Raw genomic sequence first — 15,235 nt, forward strand, 5'->3', positions numbered from 1 at the left:
AAAAAAAAGAAAAGAAAATGCTGTGAGGGAAGTGCTAAAGGAAAGAGGTTGTTGCCAGAGGCCAGCAAGACCTTAGTTAGTGGAGAGGGACTACCTAACATGAGCTGTGACCTTCATTTTGAAAAATGCAGACCATGGCAAGTAAGGCTAGTCAAACAGGCATAAGAACAAACAAATCATACTTTGACCTCATTTCCTCATCTTGTCATCTGAGCTAATGCAAATGGACTTAGATGTCAGACTAATTTATTGCATGAAGGGCAGTATCCAAACCAAAAGTACTGCAGAAAATGTGAGAAGTGGCAAATGGAGAAATAGAACACAACACTTTATATGCTGTTGCAGTTCTTTTATTTTGTTATCATTAATCTACAATTACATGAAAAACATTATGTTTACTAGGGTCTCCCCTTCATCAAGTCCCCCTCACAAATCCCACCATAGCCATTGTCCATCAGCATAATAAGATGTTGTAGAATCACTACTTGTCTTCTCTCATTGTAAAGCCCTCCCCTTTCTCTCACCCCCCCACATTATACATGCTAATTATAATACCTCCTTTCTTCTCCCCCACCCTTATCCCTCCCTACCCTCCCATTCTCCCCAGTCTCTTTCCCTTTGGTAACTGTTAGTCCATTCTCGGGTTCTGTGATTCTGCTGCTCTTTTGTTCCTTCAGTGTTTCTTTTGTTCTTATACCCCACAGATGAGTGAAATCATTTGGTATTTGTATTTCTCCACTTGGCTTATTTCACTGAGCATAATACCCTCCAGCTCCATCCATGTTGCTGCAAATGGTAGGATTTGCCCTCTTCTTATAGCTGACTAGTATTCCATTGTGTATATGTACCACATCTTCTTTATCCATTAATCAAGTGATGGACACTTAGGCTGCTTCCATCTCTTGGCTATTGTAAATAGTGCTGCGATAAACATAGCGGTGCATCTGTCTTTTTCAAACTGGAGTACTGCATTTTTAGGGTAAATTCCTAGACATGGAATTCCTGGATAAAATGGTGTGTCTATTTTGAGCATTTTGAGGAACCTCCATACTGCTTTCCACAGTGGTTGAACTAATTTACATTCCCACCAGCAGTGTAGGAGAGTTCCCCTTTCTCCACAACCTTGCCAACATTTGTTCTTGTTTGTCTTTTGGATGGTGGCGATCCTTACTGGTGTGAGGTGATATCTCATTGTGGTTTTAGTTTGCATTTCTCTGATAACTAGTGATGTGGAGCATCTTTTCATGTGTCTGTTGCCCATCTGAATTTCTTCTTTGGAGAACTGTCTGTCCAGCTCCTCTGCCCATTTTTTAATTGGCTTATTTGCTTTTTGTTTGTTGGTGTGCATGAGCTCTTTATATATTTTGGATGCCAAGCCTTTATCAGATCTGTCATTTACGAATATATTCTCCCATCTGTAGGATGCCTTTTTCTTCTATTGATGGTGTCCTTTGCTGTACAGAAACTTTTCAGCTTGATGTAGTCCTACTTGTTCATTTTTGCTTTTGTTTTCCTTGCCCGGGGATATATGTTCATGAAGAAGTCACTCAAGTTTATATCCAAGAGATTTTTGTCTATGTTTTTTTCTAAGAGTTTTATGGTTTTATGACTTACATTCAGGTCTTTGATTCATTTTGAATTTACTTTTGTGTATGGAGTGATCCAGTTTCATTCTCTTACATGTAGCTGTCCAGTTTTGCCATGCTATTGCAGTTTTTAAAAAATTAACTGTTGCTTAGAAGTTGGGGACAAATACATAAGGCATTTTTCTTTTTAATCATGAGAGAATAACTAGAAGTAAATCTAATCTTCTGTTATAAATAACTAGAAAACTGGTTAAATGAAATGTACACACATCTGGTTTTAGACATTGGACAACAGGAAGTAAACACATGTAATCTGTGAGAGAAGAGAGTTGAATGATGTGATCATATTACCCCTTGGCATTCTGCTTTAAGTCACTCTGTACCACAGTACAGGGAACAAGGTTCATTGCAAAGGACAGCAGTCTCATTCAGTTTAAGCGCCAACTCAAATTTACTGGCTAAAGCAATAGAGATGAGATAGCTATGAATTTAGAGAAAATATAGGAACGATGAATTAATAGCCTTTGGAACACTATAACACAGCCAAAAATATGTACAGTTGGAGTCCCAGTAGTGGAAGAGGAGGACAAGTTTGGAATTAATAGCAGTCAAATATTTTCAAAATTTTATGAAAACAAACCCACAGATACAAGAAATAAAAACAGAGGATAAATTGAAAGTAAAGCATAGTAAATCACATTAAATCCTTTTTTCTAGGCTTCTAGTTATAGATCCTACATGTAAAGATGTTGGAAGTTGTCACACCCATCTTTACAAAGAGAAAATGCTAAACAGCTGAAAATGAATGAAATTTCTTCAACCCATCAGAGAACTGAGGTTTCAAGGCAAACTGTGACTGAAATCTGGAGAGTCTGGTGACTCCCGGGTGCATCCAACGATTCACAGCCAAGATTCAGTTACCTAGAGCAGAAGCAGCTAACCACAAATTAATAGAAATACTTAAGTGGTGATTTTGATGAATTGCTGTAAGCTCAGTGTAGGCTACAGTGAGGATGACAGACTTCTGGGGGCCATAGCCTTGTGGAGCCCCTACAATTTTGTGGATTTATTTCTAAAAAACATACCAGGTCTCATAGTGAAGATCTGAAAATGATCTATGATTATGGCAGAAGTAGGAGAATAATTGTTGTAAAATATTTCAGAGCATTCTAGATAACAAAGGCCATCTCTCCAAGGGAAAATACTACCAGAACTTGATCTCATCAGGGGAAGGTTCATTTCTCCACTCTGCTTCCTTTAGCTTTCGTTTTACACTAAGGTTAAGGAAAAAACTAAGAAACCCTTGTGCAAGTAACACCCAAGGCACACTAAAATACAAATTTAATCATTAAATTTTAGAACATATACCCATCTTCAATCCTTGACACCATACTAAGAAAGCTGTATAATAATAAGAATTAATTACAGCTGAATGATCCAAAGACATAGATACTTTTAATGGAGGAGTACTTAGGGAAGCCCAGAGTCAGCAAGGGGGATACAAGAAATGAGACTAGTGAATATGATGCCTCTGGTACCTATAATTAGAGCAAACATTAAACACAGCCACTAGTTAGACTAACATAAAACTTCTCAAGAAAATTCTGTTTATTTCAGTTCCTACACATCATATGTGGTTTTTACCAAGAAATCACAAGATATATTAAAAGACAAGAAAAAAAATCTGAAGAAACAACACAGGCATGAGAATAGGAAATTTAAAATAACTGAATAGTATATTAAGAACCCTGAAGTAAAATATGGACAACATGCACAAACCGATGTAGAATGCAAACAGAAAAATGGAAACTCAGAGATAAAGGAAAAGCAAATGCTAGAAATAAAAAACTAACAAAAATGAAGACACTTACATTTGGTGCATTAGATAGTGAAAATCGCCAAAGAAAAATAAGTGTGCTTGATGACAGTTCAATTGAAATTTCCCTCTCTGAAATGCAAAGAGAAAAGAGAATGCAAAGTACAAAACAGGACATCAAAGTTCAGTGGGACAGTTTAACTATGTATGTATGTCATATGCATAGTTAAATACCAAAAAGAGAAAAAAGAGAAACTGGATTAGAAAAAATGTCTGAAGTAATAACGGCGAAAACTTTCCAAAATTAATGATACATATCAAGCCATTGATCCAGGAAGCTCAAATAACACCGAGCAGAATAAAAACAAAGACAAAATACTCTTAGGAGTATCAAACCTATACTGAAAGAAAATTAAGACAAAGAAAACTCTTGAGAAAGCCAGCAGAAAATAAAACCTTCCCTAGAGAAGTAAAGATAAGAATTACAGTAGACTTCTTATTAGTGACCATACAGCAAGCAGAGCTGAGTAAAATATTTAGAGTGGGAAAGAGCAAATAAACAAACCCATACACCTATAATTACATTCTTACTGAAATTGAACTTCAGAAGTGAAGGAGAAATAAATACATGCTCAGGGAAAAAAGTCTAAAGGAATTCTCTAGCAACTTGCTTGTGAAAATACTAACATTCTTCAGGCTGAAAGAAATGATGTGAGATACCTAGGTTTACATAAATTCTGTCATATTGGTGAAAAAAATTTGAAGTAAAATCATTTAATTTTCTTATTCTTCATAGATCTAAAAGTAGCTGTTTAAAGAAATAATAGTAACAACTTACTGGGTTATATCATACCATAAGAATAAGTGAAATGAATGATAACAATGTCATAAAGATGGAAGGAAGATTTGGAATTATTCTATGTAATAGAAAAATATTAGTTGTCTGTTTCTTCCAGGTCTTGAAGGACTGGCTATTTAAGAGATTGGGCAGGAGTTCTGCAAGATGTATCTGGACCATCTTTCAGTGCCAGAAAGGAAGTTAAAAAATCAATGGGATTGTCAGGGGGACACAGGAACTCCCAGTAGCCAAAGCTGGAACAATTTGAGCAAGAAAATAAATACATTAGTATTGGATTATAAACTGAGTTTTAAAATTAATATGAGCACTGTTTTACCCACCCTGAAGAAACATCCAAATATCTAAATTTATTTTGGTTGTTGCAAATGAAGATGATAAAGGCCAAGACAGTATGACAAGGTGTGTGGCTTACATAATGGAGACTGAGAAGAGCAGGACAGGTTTCTCAAGTCGGAATAAAATGTTGAGAGAACCAGGAAAGGACACTGTGTCTAGGCTTTTTTTATGGTTAGGGGAGGGGATCAGGTGAGGGTTTTGGCCTGTATACTGAGGCTTACAAGGTTTGAATCTCCCACCTAAGCCAAAAGAAAGAGCATTGAGTTTTCTTACTGGCTCCCCAAGATATGAAGCACAAGGGAAAAAAAGAAGGGTATGTCTTTAAAGCATTCAGAAGTCAGATATCAAAAATGGAATCAAACTACTTTTTACATTAGTCCATACTGATATAAAGAAACAATGAATAAACTAAAGGAAAGAGAAGAGACAAATCCGTGTATATCAAATACTTTTTGAAGATATTTCACCTTCAAGGAGGTGGAACATAATTCCCTTAAGTGTGGGAAAAAAATGTGGAATTTCTTCCGGAAAGTACCGAATGGAAAGGGAGAGAAAGAATCTTAGGGTAGAGAAATCTAATGTCAGTTTAACCCTATAATTAAGCCTGTTAACATCAAAGGCAGTAAGTTATGTTAATAGTATGCACTCTTGGTATGAGTTGATGAGAATGGCATTTTGCCTCTGTGGTCTTCCTCTCCAAACTTAATTACTTTAGTCTAATCATAGGAATATCAGACAAAACTCAAGTGAGGGAAATTCTACACAATACTTGATTAGTAATCCTCAAAACTGTCAAATCCATTAAACAAGGAATGTCTAAAAAACTATCACAGTCAAGAGGAGCCTAGAGAGAGATGATGGTTGATCACCGTGTCCTGGATGGGATTCTGGGACATGAAAAGGAAGTTAGAAAATATTTTGAAAATTTGAATAATGTTAAAGCATGAATTAATGATAATGTTGATATTGGCTCATTAATTGTACCCAATATACCATACTATTGTAGGATCTTAATAATAAGGGCACTTTCTATGGAAAATCTGTATTATCTTCTCAATATGTACATATATATATATAATATATTGCTATAAATATATAACTTTTAGAAGAAAAAAATTTACCAAAATAAATATCAAAGTTCGAAAACCCTTGTTTAAGGAGAAAATCTTCAAGTAGCTAAAGAATAAAGATTTGTTACTTATTTTACTATGCATCTCCAGTAATTCCATTTTTTAATGTTTCATCTCTCATTATTTCAAAAAAGACTTGAACATTTTTATAATAGTTCTTTTAAAGTTCTGATGTGTGCTAATTCCCTATATATAATACATTCCAATTAAATTCATTGCATTATATCATATCTATGTTTGTCTCTATTGACTGATTTTACTCCTGGGAAAGTCAAACATATTTCTCTTGTCATATTTGTCAATATGACAACATTGTGTTGTCATATTTTCCTGAATTGGATACTGGAAATTGTAAATTTTATATTTTTGAGAGCTGGGTTTTATTGTTTTATGATTGTCAAAATTTAGCAAATAAGTTTCTTAGAGATCAAATTAATCCTTTCAGATTGGGGTTTTAAGCAATATTAAGGCAGTTGTAAATTGCTGTAGGGTTTAGTGTTATAGAACATCTTCAATGACTAAGGAGGACTTACTAATGCTGGTTGGTTGAACCTTAATTGTCTCTAGCCCTGTAACAGATCTGTATATTTGTAAGCAAATAGATTCCCAGTTTATTCTTGAGTAACCTTGTGATACACACAGCTTACTATTTATCAACAAACTCAAAAGAAATGTTATGCAAATTGCTGGAGTATTTTCTTTACATAGCTGACTTCTGTCCTGCACTTGGTCCATTTTATTCCAGACTTTTCAGACATCTGGAACTCCAGTGTCTATCACCAAGACCACTAAGTTTTGTTTAAATCCTCTACCTTGTTTTGTATTATAAATAATAATTATTGGATAAAATATGAATTAATCATGAGATTGACACCATTTGTTTCATATTATCCTATATCAGGGATAATGGTCCTGTGTTGCCTATTGTTCAGTTCCAAAAAAATAGTTGCCTTATGTACTTTGTGCAGTTTTCTTGTCATTTATGTTTGGAGGCTAATATAACTAGTGCTATTTAATTTAACTATGGCTAGAAAAAGAAATCCATATAATTAAGGTTTATTTAATATTGCAAAAATTATAGCTTTCTTAAAATCTAAATTCTTCACTTACTTTTAAGTTCTATTCTCATACATCTCATGAGATTTGGTTACAACTCTCTCAAAAAGTTAGCTAATTAGTTGTAAATACTTTATTTCCCAGAAATAACTTTTAAGAGAGCATACATTCCCAGAATAAACTGTTAATAACATAGTGCCATGTTTATGTATTGTTCGATTTTTGTTACTAGTGTTGTGCTTTACATTGTTGCCTCTATATTTATGAGAATGACTTGGAAATTTCTTTTCTCTGAAGCCCCTCTACAGTTTTTATACCAGTGTTATTCAGACTTCATAAAATGGCTTGGTATGTGTTCTTTTTCAAACTTTTTTCCTGAAGTATATGTGAAAACTGAGGTAATTTATTCCTTAAATATTTGGGATACCTTCAAGTAATGTCATCTAGATCTAGATTTTTTTAGAAAAGTATTTAATAATGGATTCCGTTTCTTTAAAACCTCTAGCTGCTCAGTGTACCAGATGCTATGCTATGCTAGCCAGTTCCCCCTTAAGGACAGAATGACATATCTACAACTGCCCAGTGTGCTTCTGTCTGTCAACCCTAAGCTGTTAGCCCTCAAATTGTATTACCCTCAGCCAAAGAGAGCTGTGCTTCACCTAATCTCATCTCCTATTTCCAAGGGCAGCCTGGATCTAATGCCTGTTCAATGCCTGATCCTACTGTCCCAACTCAGGTCAACTATGTAGTATCATCCCTATTTCAGAACTCCCTCACCTCTTGGCTAAGAATTAATAACTACGTTGCAGCCTGAGGCCTCTTCCTGTCCAATTTTGCTTTCATCGTTTTTAACATAGATGTTGATCCCAACATAACTGCAAAAATTGTCTTGCCTACAGAAGACTACATCTCAGAGTCTTCTGAGGAAACCAGAGTTCAAATGTGAGGACCTGAGTGGTCTGAGAAAGTATACAGTAAGTTGCAGTTTGGGATCTGTACCATCATCTGCTTCATGGTGATAAGGACTACATCACTGGTAGTTGGTGAATTACTGAAAGCCTCTAGCATAAAACAAGAGTTCAACTGTTAAAACTCTTACGGTTGTGAGATGAGTTGTTATATTAATGGAAGAAAATACACTAATAAATCTACTCTATTATGTTATTTAGACATATGAGGGAAGTAGTGATTATAAGCCCAGTAGAATAGTATGGCTGCTGTTGGGGTCAGCTGATGTTCTACAGAAAAAAATTTAAAAGAGATGAGGTTAATTAATTAACAAGTAAAACTAAATGTGAAAGCCAGAGGTCCCCTTGGCTGCATCTAAAGAGTATATTAATTCTAGAAGCCAAAATGCAGAAAAATCTGAGTGCCCATAATAGGACTTAAGCATAAGAATAATAAACCTTCAAAGAAGTCTAAATTTTCAAACTAATCAGGCCATCTATGCCAGATACAGAATAAAGGCTAGGAAAGAATGAAATTATAAATGATGAGAAAATATAGAATGCTGAATTTTGAAAACATTGAAGAAATCTCTATAATTCTCTGAACCTGCAGACGCAACCTTTTCCCATACATAAAAAACAGCAAAAAACCCTTGCTATAAGATCATACAGGAACATCTCTTCTATTAGAAAGCCCCAGTCTTTGTGAATGTGTCCTTTTCACTGCACCTGAATCCTAGACCAATCATTAGGGGTTAGTCACATCATAATCCAGCCAGGGAAGTGCTGCACTGGAAAGGTAGGAAAGGAATATATCTCTAGGAGCTCCCAGACTGGCACATCAGCCAGGATAATGTTCATGTAAATGGGCAAGATCTGTAAGAAACAGTGTAAACATCCTGCTAGAATGGCTCATAGACACTTAGAGAAAGTGATGAAAAACATTAGAGATACCAGAATTGCTATCTATGAATGACAGTAGAAGTAATGGAAAGCTCAGAGAACTTGTCACAGATATTCTATGTAAGATTGGAAACCCCACAGATAATTATGCCCTATGGGATGCTATAGAGAAAATCCTGTTTACCAAAGCAATAAAGAATATACACCAGCAAACTTGAGAGATTAAAGATGGGAGCTTCAGAGGTGAGACAGAGGGCTCCTCCCAAAATCACATACAATATGAAAATATAAGTAATACAACTAATCCTGAAAGAGCAACAGGAAAGAAGGTGACACCAGACTGCATACACCTGGAGAAGAGAACAGAACTCACTGAAATTGGTAACATACCAAAGCCATGATCTGGAGGGACCCAAACCATTCTCCCACACCAGCTCACAGGTGGGAGGAAGAGAAATGGAGTGGGGAGGGAGTGGAGGACTAGGACTGCTGAACACTGAGCCCTGGAGATCTGCTCTGGGAGCACAAATTTACATTGCATGGTTCTTTGGAGATTATTCGGGTTGAGAAACTAAGATAGATGGAATGCTTGGAGAAACTGAGATACCAGCCACTTGTGGAAAGCAGGGATCCACAACCAGCTGCTCTGGGACAAAAGAAAGGTGGATAATTAGAGAGAATTATAACAGTGAGATGGCTGCTAAAAGGACAAGGATTGCTCAGCATTTACTGCTCAGGAGAAAGGAGAGGTACACAAAATTTTCCAGGCACATTCAGCTCAACAAGTTGGGAACTTTCAGAAGCTTCAGTTGCTCGAACTCCCTGGTTGGCTATGCAGTTCCAAGGCCCCCTGTGCAGATGTTCAGCCTGCTGTGCCTTCCTCCTGAACAGCCCCAACTGGCTCAAAAACAGGCAGCCACTACCATCCAGATGGAAGCTTCACTTATGGCAGCTTCAAGTGTAAAGCATAGAAGCTTACATCTATGTGCTTCCCCTACTGGTACTGGCAGTGGAGGTGCGCATAGCAGCAGGAAGCAAGAAACAGCTCTTTCCTCCCCGCAGGAACCAATACCGCTCACCTGTGTCCCGCTGACATTGCTTCAGGGGTTGAGCAACTCCAGAGAGTAGAGATTCTGGGCACTAGAGGGCGCCACACATAAATATGAAATGTCAAAGGAACCAGGTTCAAACCAAAATCCCACAAACACCAGAAAAAGAGCTGAGTAAAACCGAACTCATGAATCATCCTGAAACAGATTTCAAAATAAAAATTAAAAACATGCCCATGGATGTACAGAAAAATATTCAAGAACTCAGGGAAGAATTCCAGAGATTCTATCATTATGGAATACAGTACCATAAATGAAACATACAATGGAAGGATTTAAAAACAGATTAGATATAGTGGAGGAGATGGTAAATGGAATAGAAATTAGAGAAGAGGAATACAAAGAAGCTGAGGCTCAGAGAGAAAAAAGGATCTCTAAGAATGAGAGAATATTAAGAGAACTGTGCGAGCAATCCAAATGGAACAACATTTGCATTATAGGAGTACCAGAAGAAGAAGAAAGAGAAAAAGGGATAGAAAGTGTCTTTGAGGAGGTAATTGCTGAAAACTTCCCCAATCTGGGGAAGGAGATAGTCTATCAGCCCATGGAGGTGCACAGATCTCCCAACATGAGGGACCCAAGAAAGACAACACCGACATATAATAATTAAAATGGCAAAGATCCAGGATAAGGATAGACTATTAAAAGCAGCTAGAGAGAGAAATAAGATCACATACAAAGGAAAACCCATCAGGCTATCATAAGACTTCTCAACAGAAAGCTTACAGGCCAGAGGGGACTGACATAATATGTTTAATGCAATGAAGCAGAAGGGTCTCAAAACAAGAATACTCTGTCAAGAAAGATTATCATTTTAATTTGAAGGAGGGATTAAACAATTTCCAGATAAGCAAAAGTTGACAGAATTTACCTCCTACAAACCTTCTCTACAGTGTATTTTCAAGGGACTGCTATAGATGGAAGTGTTCCTAAGGTACAATAGCTGTCACCAGAGGAAATAAAACCACAATAAAGAGAGTAGAACAATTAATTAGTAAGCAGATACAAAGTTAAATCAACTACCCCTAAAGTCAGTCAAGAGATAGACAAAAAGTACAGAATATGACACCTAATATATAAAGAATGGAGGAAGAAGAAAAAGGGGGAAAAAAGTACCTTTAGATTGTGTTTGTAATAGCATACTAGGTGAATTAATTTAGACTGTTAGATAGTAAGAAAGTTGCCCTTGAACCTTTGGTAACCACAAATCTAAAGCCTGCAATGGCAATAAGTATATACCTATATAATTACCTATAATGTAGATGGTCTAAATGTACCAATAAAAAGACATAGAGTCACTGAATGGATAATAAAACAAGACCCATCTATATGCTGCCTACAAGAGACTAATTTCAAACCCAAAGACATACACAGACTGAAAGTGAAGGGATGGAAAAAGATATTTCATGTAACTAATAGAGAGAAAATGCAGGAGTTGCAGTATTTGTACAGACAAAATAGACTTCAAAACAAAGAAAGTCACAAGAGACAAAGAAGGACATTAAATAATGATAAAGGTGTCAGTCCAACAAGAGGATATAACCATTATAAATATCTATGCACCCAACACAGGAGCACCTACATATATGAAACAAATACTAACAGAATTGAAGGGGGAAATAGAATGCAATGCCTTTATTTTAGGAGACTTCAACACTCCACTCACTCCAAAGGACAGATCAACCAGTCAGAAAATAAGTAAGGAGACAGAGGCACTGAACAACACACTAGAACAAATGGACCTAACAGACATCTACAGAACGCTCCATCCAAAAGCAGCAGGATACACATTCTCATCAAATGCACATAGAACATTTTCAAGAATAGATCATATACTAGGCCACAAAAAGGGCCTAGGTAAATTTAAAAAAGATTGAAATTGTATCAACCAGCTTCTCAGACCACAAAGGTATAAAACTAGAAATAAATTATGCAAAGAAAATGAAAAAGCCCACAAATGCATGGAGACTTAACAACAAACTCCTGAAGAAAGAATGGATCAATGACCAAATAAAAACAGAGATCAAGCAATATATGGAGATAAATGACAACAATAATTCAACACTGCAAAATCTGTGTGGACAGAGCAACAGCTGTGCTAAGATGAATATATATCAGCATTGCTAATAAGTTAAAAGAGGCTTTTTCTCACTGCCAGGACTGACCATAGGAGTTGTCTTTAGGGAGATATAGAATTGGGCTCAATGAAATCAATGGAGATGATGTGATTCTAAATAGAGTTCAATTGGCCCTTAAATATCAGAATTTGAGTGAAATCATAACAATATCAAAATCAAAGAAAAACCAGAAGAGTTTGAGCCACAGAATCATGGAGATTATTAAAAGAACAATTTTAGTAAGCAGAACTTTTTTCCTTTGCTGTTTGGATTCATGTTTAAAAAATTATTCTGCTTTCTATTTATTAATTTAATCATTATGTTATACAAGCATTTTGGTGGCTATCATAGAAATTACAACCTCTAATACCTGTTTTATTACAGTTGAACATATTTCCAAACTTTTTTCATCCTTAACATAAAATCTGTACACATTAAACAATGGTAACTCATCACACCCACCTCTCCCACAACCTCTAGTAATCTGTGACGTATTTTCTATCTCTATGTTTTTGCCTGTTGTAGGAACTGCATACAAGTGAAGTCATGCAATATTTATCTGGCTTATTTTGCTTACAGTAATGTTCTCATGTCTTTCCAAACTGTAACATATATCAAATTTTTATTCCTTTTTATGTCTGAGGAATTTCACTGTATTCTTCCATTCATTTGCTGATAGACACTTCCACCTTTTTTATTTTGTGAATAATGCTGCTAAGACATTGGTATACAAATATGTGTTGAAGTCTCTGATTTCAATTATTTTGTTTATACCCACAAGAGATTCATTGCTGGGTCATATATCAATTCTATGATTAACTTTTTGAGGATGCACTATTTTTTGTGCAATATATAAGAATTCCAGGTTCTCCACATTCTTGCCAATATTTGTGTGTCATTTGTTTTGTTATTTTATGGTATTTTTATTATTATTATAGCTATCCTTGTAGGTCTGAAGTGGTACCTCATTGTTTTTTGATTTATATTTCCCTAATGATAATGATGTTGGGAGTCGTTTTGATGTGCTTATTAGCCAATAAATAGGATATATTTTTGGAGAAATGTCTTTTCAAATCCTTTGCCAATTTTTGATGTGGGTTGGTTTTTGGAGTTGAGTTTTGGAAATTATTTTTGTACTCTGATATTAATACCTGATAACATATGATTTGAAATCATCTATTCTGTAGATGTTCTTTTCACTTCCTTATAGTGTCCTTTGATACAGATGTTAATTTTGATAACATCCAATTTGTATTTTTTTTTTGTTGCCTATGCGTTTAGTATCAAATCCATTATATTGTTGCTATATCCAACATCATGAAGATTTTTCCCAGTATTTTTTTCTAAAGGTCTCATAGTTTTAGCTCCTAGGTTTAGGCATTTCACTTATTTTGAGTTAATTTTTAGCATGTAGTTTTATGTGAGGATCAATCTTCATGGTTTGGCATGTGGGTATCATTTCATGGCACCATTTATTGATTAAAAAACCTGTCCCTTTCCCATTGAATCCTTGTCGCCCTTCTCAAAACTCTATTGACTGTATATTTGCAAGGTTTACTTCTGAGGTCTGTATTATGTTGGTTTATATGTTTGTTCTTATGCCAATGCCATACTTTATTTTAGTGGTCTGTTTGTATTTCTTTCCAAATTTTTATTATAAAGCATATATTATCTTTGTCATCAGGAAAAAAACTGGATAATTGCATATTAAGTAAACACACAAACAACCCTCATTTGACCCATTTCTCCACTTAGATTCTGTCATTTTGCTTGCCATCCCTTCATAGACATTCTCCTCGGTTAAAGGTTCTACTCTAAACCTATCATTATTTTCCATATTTTTTCCAAAGAGCTTCTATTAATTCATAAAATATAAAGCACATTTTTAAAAAAAGTTAAATGATAAGCAGGCATTCACAGAAGTGGAAATGCAGCTGGCCAATAAATCAAGTAACTCATGTTCTGTATTACTAGAATTTACTGAAGTGCACATTAAAAAATTTACACAAAAGAAACTTAAAGTAATAATCTGATAAAGTGTAGAATAAAGGAATGCTTATTTTTCCCTAGGAATGTGTGAATTACTGTTACTATTTTGGAAACTAAATGGCAGCATAATTAAATTGAAGCACGTAACATTTATCCTTCTATCATAATTTTTGGAATTTCTCCTACAAAATTAACTCTTTTAGTATGTAAAGACATAATTCTCTTGATGTCAGTGAAACCAAATAAATCCTCTTAAGTCAATATAAATTTATACAATATATAAACTTTAAAAGTATTTTTTCTTAGGGAAAAGTTGGTCTCTTTATATAAGCAATTCACGAGTGATTACTTATGTAATAATGTTTCTGAGAAGAAATGATACTAAGGTACAGCAGTGTTCAGAGATCATTAAACTAAAACTCTAAAAGATTTGGTATGCTATTTACTCATTCATTTGGCGGACAGTCCTACAAAAATTGAGCATGTTGGAAATGCAAACATGTTACTGTTTCTTCAAGTTATTAAGTCCTGACAGTTCTGAGATAACATATTTATTTTGAAGATAGGGAAATTAAGTTGAAAGCCTTAAATGTAACTCAACTTAAAATTTTCAGTGGAAATAATTTTACATATCAAATTGATGTAACGTATGCTTATATTTCCCATATGATTTTATTATATCCATTATGTTTTCATCAATTTTAAATAATATTTTTTGGTGTTCTCTATAAAATTTCATAATAAAAAAAATTAAAAGATGTTTAGGAGGGGAATTTAGGCATATGGTAACAATCAGGACATATATATGATAAAAATAGATGCATTTAGAAAATATATTTTAAAAAAATGAGAGGTCATATGCAGCTATAGTGGACATTTGTCAGAAAACAAAAGTATTATTAAAACATGGAAATAACCAAATTTGAACTCCCTGTTTTCACCATAGTCAATCTTATTTTGACAGTTCTGATAAAGGGTCATTTTAACATTGACTTGTAGACTATGAGGGGTAGCAGTCGGGTTGCATCCTAATGGCTATTAATATCAAAACTAAAGAAAAAAGAAAATAAATGTTTAAAAAACAAGACAGTGGTAAAAGTATTGATTTTGTACAGTGTATGTTATATATATATATACATATATACTTATTTTGATATAATTATAACATATAACAACTAAAATACAAAAATCATAAAAGTAATAAATGCATAACCTTTATTCACTTGGGAATGCACTCCATATAGAAGATGTGCATCTATAACCAAGAAAAAGTAAAATGAGCCATTTAATGTAGAAAAATAAGTAATAGTATGAAACTTTAAAAATAAGAGAAATCTTAAAAGAATGTTTACTAATTAACAAATCTTGATGAAATATGCATTTCAGA

The sequence above is a fragment of the Manis javanica genome, chromosome 8 (genome assembly GCF_040802235.1).
Source record: "Manis javanica isolate MJ-LG chromosome 8, MJ_LKY, whole genome shotgun sequence".
NCBI classification, from domain to species: domain Eukaryota; kingdom Metazoa; phylum Chordata; class Mammalia; order Pholidota; family Manidae; genus Manis; species Manis javanica.